Genomic DNA, 8,506 nt, shown 5'->3' with positions numbered 1-8,506 from the left:
ATGTGTTCATATTTAGTTGTAGAAGATATCTATTGATGAAAGTTGCCTCTTTATTCATTCTTTGTTGTATTAAGGTGTTCTGTGAACATTGATAGAAGGGAAAAATTAGGAAATTAAGATTAAGATTCCTCGCACATCTTTCTATGTGTCCACTGACCTGTAGCTGGCTGTATTGTGGGTGGCGGATTTGTTCTTTTTGGAGAGTGATTCTTCGACGTAGTGATATTCCTGTTTGGCCAATATAATTATTACCACACTCTAAGCGTGTAATGGTATAGATTAGATTTTCCAAGGCACAGGTGAAATTTGATTTGATAATTTTGTGTGAGCCAAAAATTTTGTTCATTGTTTTATCTCTTGTGAGGATGGGTAGATTTTGGATGATAATGTTAAAGGCTTCGTTGTTTCTAGGGTTATGTGTGAAGATGTATGGGAGTATTTTTAAGTCTGTTTTAGTATTTCAGTTGACTTCCCTTAATGTTCGTATATCTATTTCCTTAGCTCATTTAATTCCATCATTTATTAATGATATTGGGTAATGTCTTTTGATTAGTATTGATCTGAGTTCAAGGAGTTTTCGTTCACGAGTATAGGTGTCCGAAACTATGGTACAGATTCTTTTCGCTAGATTATAAGGTATATTAATTTTTATGCTAAAAAAACTGGCCCGCAAGCCTCTACTGAGTATCGAACCTTGTGCCTCTCAAATTCCACCGCTCGTTTGGTTTGCGGTGGCGTCTGCAAGAACAGGAGCTCAGGTCTAATGTAACATCTAAAAAGTTTACAATGCTGAGGTTGCTCTCGATTGTTATCTTGAGCCCCATAGAGCTAAGGGTGCTAGTTGGGTACTTCCTAGGCCTGTCGAGGGTAGCCCGTTAGCTCCTCTAGAGATGACCAGAACATCATCTCTGTAGAGAAACGAGAGGCTGTTCTACATTAACACAGCCTCCTACTACCCACCTATCGTGTTCAGGAACCTAGCGAAGCGTGTCAGCAAGAGAACCTCGAACCTGTCCTCAAGTTAAAAGATTTTAAACGCCGCGACCACTTATTACAACGAGGCTCTGGCGTCCAGTGGGTTTAAGGACCGCATCTCCTATATGCCGGGATCTGGCATCCGCAAAAGGAAGCGCCACTGTATTGTCGTTTGGTTTGCCCCACTCATCTTCCTCAACATTAAAACATGCGTAGGAAGAATATTCCCTAGATGGGTATACAAAGATTTCACACAGTCACACAAATACGGACGTTTGTTTAATAGGCACAACTTAAGGATATCCTTCAGTTGCGCGCCCAATATTAAGAAAATTTTCATGAGCATACCCAAGTCATGAGTAGAATCCGGATGCTCATGTAGGGTATACAATGATTACCTAGTTGATACGAAGCCGAGGGGATTGTTTATGAAGGTGAGGTGGTAGCCACTGCAGGCAGCCAGAGTAGCAGTCCAAATAGCAGTGGCATATCCACAGACAACAACGACAACAGTGACAGCGGCGACGGTGATGGTGCGAGTAACAGCATAAGTGACAACGATACATCCACCGACAACAGCAACAACGACAATAACGATAGCAGCGACGGCGGTGGTGACAGCAGTGCTTCAAGCAGCACAGACAATACCAACAGTCACAACGACAGCAACAGCAGCAACTTTGCGACCGGAATCACCAGAATCACCAGAATCACATCCAGGAATACCTGTACCGGCAACGATTCCAGCAGCAGCAACAACGACATCAGATCAAGACTTCACGAAACAAGCATCGGCGGTGGTAGCACATCCAATATACAGATACGAAAATATGTCGGTTCAAACGTGCCTCCGTTTAAGCAATATCTGAACAACCATAAATCTTCTTTTAGGATCCGGAAAGGCACAACATAACGTCCCTGACCAGCTACGTTTGGCGCTCAAGAGAGGAAGATAGCGCATACATAATTAGATGGAAGCTCCTTGAACAATCAGAGGCTTATATAAACGGTTGCAAACAATGTAAGCTTTGCTTGGCTGAGAGGACAAGGACAAAAAACAAATCGCTCTACCCGGGGATCTTTTTAAACTTTAGGAAAGAATTCTTCAGTCAGTGCCCGCATCTAAATTTCTTTCCCTTTTGTTGAGTAGTACCGCCACAGATCCTTCAAATATAACCATGGCCAGAGCCAATGTAAAGGGGATAACCTCGTCCCGTCTGTAGCATGGACAATTACATTTTGTTTGCAAAACCAGCTGACCGTTACGTATTTCTTTCTCCACTTACTAGAGAGGTTATGTACCTTCAACCATTTGAATCTGAAGAGTCACCTATACCGCTAAGCGCTTTATTGGAGCGAAGTCAATGATTACTCTATAACCGGCTATGACTTTTGACTTCCTAAATAGTATATATATTTCACTATTTCGTTTCCCCTGTCGTCTTTTCTGTTTGCCACTTAATTCCTCTGCATCACAAATTTTATTTGATTTGCTTTGCGGGAAGAGCTATTCTAACAATGCGTCCTGCCCTAACTCTTCGAAACGCTTAGTTTAGAATAGGGACAGCTGATGAAGGAAATGTTCTCTATGTGGCCTGTCTGTTTTCCTGTCTGTTCCTACCGTTGTCCGAAAAAAAGTTTGTTTTCCGTGCATTGTTTATGTTCTCGTTTTTCATTTTGTCCACGTTTTTTTGTGACGTCCTATACCCAGATATGCATCTATATATTGCCACACTTAAGTGGCAATATACTACACTTTATCGTGCAGTTACTGTTAATACTTCATATAGAGAATTAACATTGCTTGTTTTCACCTTTTCAATATCAGTGAAGAATGTCACTGGAAAAGAAGATATAAGGTTTGCCAGATTTGTCTCTCTCACCAAGGTCATCAGCTGTCGAACGCCGACGAAGGGAAATAACCCTGAAATCCGGATACGTTCGTGCTGCTGGCCGAGGTGAGAGGGATAACTCCCTTGGCAAACAGGACACAGTCGTGTGTCGATAAGCCAGCTGGAGGAGATGTCCTCCTGGGGCTAAAAGCAACAGTAACATCCACCCCTAGGGGTCAGCCACACTTAAGTGGCAATATACTACACTTTATCGTGCAGTTACTGTTAATACTTCATATAGAGAATTAACATTGCTTATATATATATATATATATATATAATGAGGGTAGAAGTTGATATTAATAAATTAAAACCAGTGGCTTAGCATATTTTAAAAATCCGAAGATTAAAAATTATATTACATACAAAATCATCTGCGAAGAAATCCAGATGCTAGTCCAAGAAGTGAACTTTCAGTGACATGCGACGCCCCATTGCTGAGAAACATTTCAGAAGATTCTTGATGCCATCCTTATAGTCCATTGCCTTCTTGTCACCCAAGAAATTCTCACAGATTCAATTGAAAGCATTCTAGGTAGGCAGTTCCAATTCATCCAGTGTTGTCTTGAAGTTGACATCTTCGAGTACTTCTCTAATTTTGGGTCTGACAAAGATACCCTCATTCAACTTCGCCTGTGTGATTTTGGGAAATGTTTCTACAATATACTCAAACCTTCTAGCATTTCTCTTCCAAAGTGTTTTTACAAACTGTTTCATCAGTCCAAGTTTTATGTGCAAAAGAGATAATAGGACATTACATGGGTCTACAAGAGGTGTATTCTTGACGATAGACAGTCCTGGCTGGTATAATGTTCTTGTCTGCTAGTTTGATTCCGAAAAATGTCTGTCAGTTGCCCGACTACTCCATAGACAAAAGAAATAACAGTATTTTGTGAAACCTGACTGCATTCCCATTAATATTCCAACGACTTTTAAATCACTACATGTTTTCCATGAGTATCTCTCATAGGCAATGATTCACGAAGATGAATAGAGTGTGCAATAAGTATAGAAGGCTTCAAATTACCATTATGAAGAAGAACAGCTTCTAAACTTCGTTTTGAAGAGTCAATAAACAAACACCACCCTGTAGGATCATGATTTTGTGATAAACATTCGAAAAATCCATCGATGTTACTGCAAAAGCAAAGCAGGCCTTCAATAGAAAAATACATTTGTGGAACCACATTTCTCTGCCGAAAATAAGTTATACGAACACCGTGCTCTAGTAGATACTTCTCCCTCAGTCTTGATGCCAACAGTTCTACTTTACCTTTTGAGAGAGATAGGTCTCTGACAAGATCATTCAGTTCAGCTTTGGAAATTTTCTGAGGTTCAAAGCTATCGTCATCAGCCATGTAATCTTCCTCAGCAGCACAATCGTGACAGTCAGCATCATCATCTGATGTTTCAATACCATCATCTGGTGGAACTGGAATCGGCAGACTTCCATTGTGAGGCACAGGTCTCATTGCAGAATCCAAATTGAGATACACAATTTTGTGTTTATTTTCGTAGAAAATCCTGTGACATTTACTTCGCAAAAATAACAGTCGTTAAAATGGTCGTTCGGCTCCCTCTATATCATTGGAATAGCCTAAGACACGGACTTCTTTTTATTGAACCAATCATGTAAACCATTTGAGTAAGCTGAGCAGATAAAATGTGGTGTCCATAACTTGTCCTGATCTCCAAGAGGACAGTCAAAGTATAGCTTATAATTCTTCTTGATCTCTGGTGTTAGTGTACATTTTTAAGCTTTAACAGTAAATTGTCCACAGACATAACAAAACACGTCAGGACAATTTCTACACTGTCTTGACATTGTTAACATTGTAAAACAAGTAATGAAATAGATACAAACGATTATACTTTTATTGAATTTGAGATGAAATATTTCATCAGACCAGTTATGACTGGACAATTTGAGATGCTGAAATAGCTATTTCATCAGACAAGACTTGATTGGTTAATTTAAGATGATGAAATATTGCATCTGAACTATGCAGCAACGAATAATGTAGTTTATTTTAAAGGTATGTTTCCATGATGTAAATGAAATACATGCATACACGTCATTAATTGGAATTTCTATATAATGCATGAGCTAAAGCCAAAAAACTTTCTCATCTTGAAAACTGTACGTAATGTCAAACAACTAATTGTATATTTGAATGCAGCATTAAAAACTACATTAACTACACCTTGACATATGTTTGATAAAAAAATACTTGCTGACCAGTGTAATAAATATTTATATATATTTATATATATAGGAGTGGCTGTGTGGTAAGAAGATTGCTTCTCGACCACATAGGTCCGGGTTCAGTCCCACTGCCTTGGGCAAGTATCTTCTACAATAGTCATGGCCAACCAAAGTCTTGTGAATGGATTTGGTTAGACGGAAACTGAAAGAAGCCCCGTCGTATATGTGTGTGTGTGTGTGTGTGTGTGTGTATTTGTGTGTCTGTGTTTGTCCCCACTCTCACCATTGCTTGACAACCGATGTTGGTGTATTTACATCCCTGCAACCTAGCGGTTTGGCAAGAGACCGATAGAATAAGTACTAGGTTTACAAAGAGTATGTCCTGGGATCGATTTGTTCGACTAAAGGCGGTGCTCCAGCATGGCCGCAGTTATATGACTGAAACAAGTATATATATATATATATATTCTTTTACTTGCTTGAGTCATTTGACTGCGGCCATGCTGGAGTACCGTTTATAGGATTTTTAGTCGCAGAAATCGACCTCACTTACTCCATCGGTTATTTTGCCGAACCGCTAGCTTACGAGGACGTAAACACACCAACATCGGTTGTCAAGCGATGGTGCGGGACAAACACAGACACAAAGACACACACGCATAAATATATATACATATATGCATACACACACACAAATATATAGTCTATATATATATGTATATATATATGTATATATATATATATATATATATATATATATATATATATATATATATATATATATATATATATATATAATAAAGACTTTTTCACTTCCCCGAGCGTTATACTAACACACCTATTTGTTGTCTACACCACTTGTCTTCGTCTTTTTTTTGTGAATTCTCCCCCTATGTATATATATATATATATATATATATATATATATATATATATATATATAAACAATATATGAGTATATGCATATATATGTACATGTATGTATGTACATACCTTCAATCTACATGTACATATAGATACATATCTGGGTACATGACGTTGCAAAAAACATGGACAAAGTGATAAACAAGGTACAAAAAACACGCAGGCCACATAGAGAACATATCCTTCATCAGCTGCCACCATTAAAACACTGGCGTTTCGAAGAGTTTGACCCGTCCTTGTTTTCTTTGTATCGCCTGTCTTGATGTTTTGCGTTCTTGTCCCATTTTTGTATTTTATGTATATATATATATATATATATATATATATATATATATATGTGTGTGTGTGTGTGTTAGTGTGTGTGTGTGTGTGTATACACCACGGGCTTCTTTCAGTTTCCACCTACCAAATCCACTCACAATGCTTTGGTCGGCCCGAGACCACAGTAGAAGACACTTGGCCAAAATGCCACGTAAAAGGACTGAACCCTGAACCATGTAGTTGGGAAGCAAGCTTCTTACTACACAGCCAGGCGGCGAGCTGGCAGAAACGTTAGCACGCCCGGTGAAATGCTTAGTGGTATTTCGTCTGCTGCTACGTTCTGAGTTCAAATTCCGCCGAGGTCGACTTTGCCTTTTATCATTTTGGGGTCGATTAAATAAGTACCAGTTACGCACTGGGGTCGATATAATCGACTTAATCCGTTTGTCTGTCCTTGTTTGTCCCCTCTGTGTGTAGCCCCTTGTGGGTAGTAAAGAAATAACACAGCCACGTCTATTCATACACATATACAATGTTCCGTGTTTATTCCGTTCTTGTCTTTTACAATTTGCGTCGGAGTGATAGTAAAACTAGAATGCTGAAACCAAACTTTTACGTATCATCACTACAATCTGAGTTCAAATCGCTCTGAGGTGAATTTGGCCATTCATAGGTATGTATGTACTTAACATGTACTGGATTTGATTCAAACCACTATACCCATCCTGAAATACAAATTCGTTTCTTTTCAATGAGACATCGTTATATTCGTGAAAAGGAATGAACATCACGGTGTCAACATCTCTATCATTAAAAAGTTCTCGAGTTTCTTGTATACTAAAGAAAAGGTAATGACGGTATTTGTAATTATTTCTATTCTTATGATTCTGTATTCATGTTAGCAAAAATTCAATATATTGTTAAAAAATCTTTGAAAACTTTAAAGGGGACACCCGGGATTGAACCGGGGACCTCTCGATCTGCAGTCGAATGCTCTACCACTGAGCTATATCCCCATGCGCTAAAGTGCCAGCATATATTTCTATTAAACCACTAAGCGTACTTGTTGATTCCTGGAAGTAGAATATTAGTCGTTTGTCAAATGCTTCCATGCATACACAAATGACAATCAAATACACACACACACACACACACATACACACACACACACACACACACATACACACACACACACACACACTCACACGTACTTCGTGTTTTCATATACACGAATACTTATAGCACTGATACTCTAGAAATTACGTAAACATCATCTTGTTCCAAGACTCGTTTACGAATCTATAGGAATTCTTTTCTTTTCTTTCTATCTCGTTGTAAACATACATGAAGTAACTTTCGAGACTATATTCCTTTTCGCAAATCACTTAGTACTCTTCATCCAAATATACAGTCCCAACGAACAGTCGGAAGTTGTGTAACTTTAAAACTCTGACAGCCGATTGCATCGACTCCGGTGCTAAAATGCTCTATTTTTATTGACTGCGAAAGGATGAAAGGCAAAGTTGACCTCGGCGGAATTTGAACTCAGAACGTGAAGACGGACGAAATGCCGCTGAGCATTTTGCCCGTTGTGCTAACCATTCTGCCAGCTCGCCGTTTTTCGAAGATGAGTAATAACAGTTGAAGAAAGATTGAGATAGTGATCCATGTTATTCAACGTACTGTGAACAGACCATACCTGATAATAACGATAAGGTAACAAATACATTTCCTGATGAGTTTCTGTTAACAATTGTATTTAGTTTCAGTGACAACAATACTGTTGCTGTTAAGCATTGGCTTCTCAGAACTGTGAATAAAAAGGTTCTCCAACTGTTACCTTTCCATCCTTTTTCCCAAGCAGAGTGCATGCAGGACCACATGTTGATCCGTTATTGTTTACATCCAGTCCAGCTTTGAGCATACGTACACAAATGCGCCCCAACCTGAATTTTTCTTTCTTTTAAAAAAAAATGGATATTTGTCAATGAAATTTTCTACAATTATATTTCAGATGGTTTAGAATAGTGGTTCTCAATCGAGGTCCATATGGGCCCTGAGGACCATATGATTTTGGAGGATCCACACAACAAAATAGTAAATAGGGGATTCACATTAGTATTTTAAGCGCCCCTGAGATAGTTTGCTTTAGATCAGTGGTTCCCAAACTTTTTCGCGCTCCCGCCCCCTAGACACCCAGGACACCTTCCTAGCAACCCCGCCCTAACTTACCATCACAAGCACAGAC

General features: G+C 38.9%; 1 non-coding gene across 1 annotated transcript; it reads right to left on the bottom strand.

Moving 5' to 3' along the window:
• Positions 1 to 7,202: 7,202 nt before the first annotated feature.
• On the bottom strand, positions 7,203 to 7,274 carry Trnac-gca (transfer RNA cysteine (anticodon GCA)). The gene has a single exon. It is a non-coding gene; the product is annotated as a tRNA-Cys (tRNA).
• Between the last annotated feature and the right edge of the window lie 1,232 nt (positions 7,275 to 8,506).

The sequence above is a fragment of the Octopus bimaculoides genome, chromosome 4, assembly GCF_046866305.1.
Source record: "Octopus bimaculoides isolate indiv1 chromosome 4, ASM4686630v1, whole genome shotgun sequence".
NCBI lineage: Eukaryota > Metazoa > Mollusca > Cephalopoda > Octopoda > Octopodidae > Octopus > Octopus bimaculoides.
This window is presented reverse-complemented; position numbering and strand designations above follow the sequence as displayed.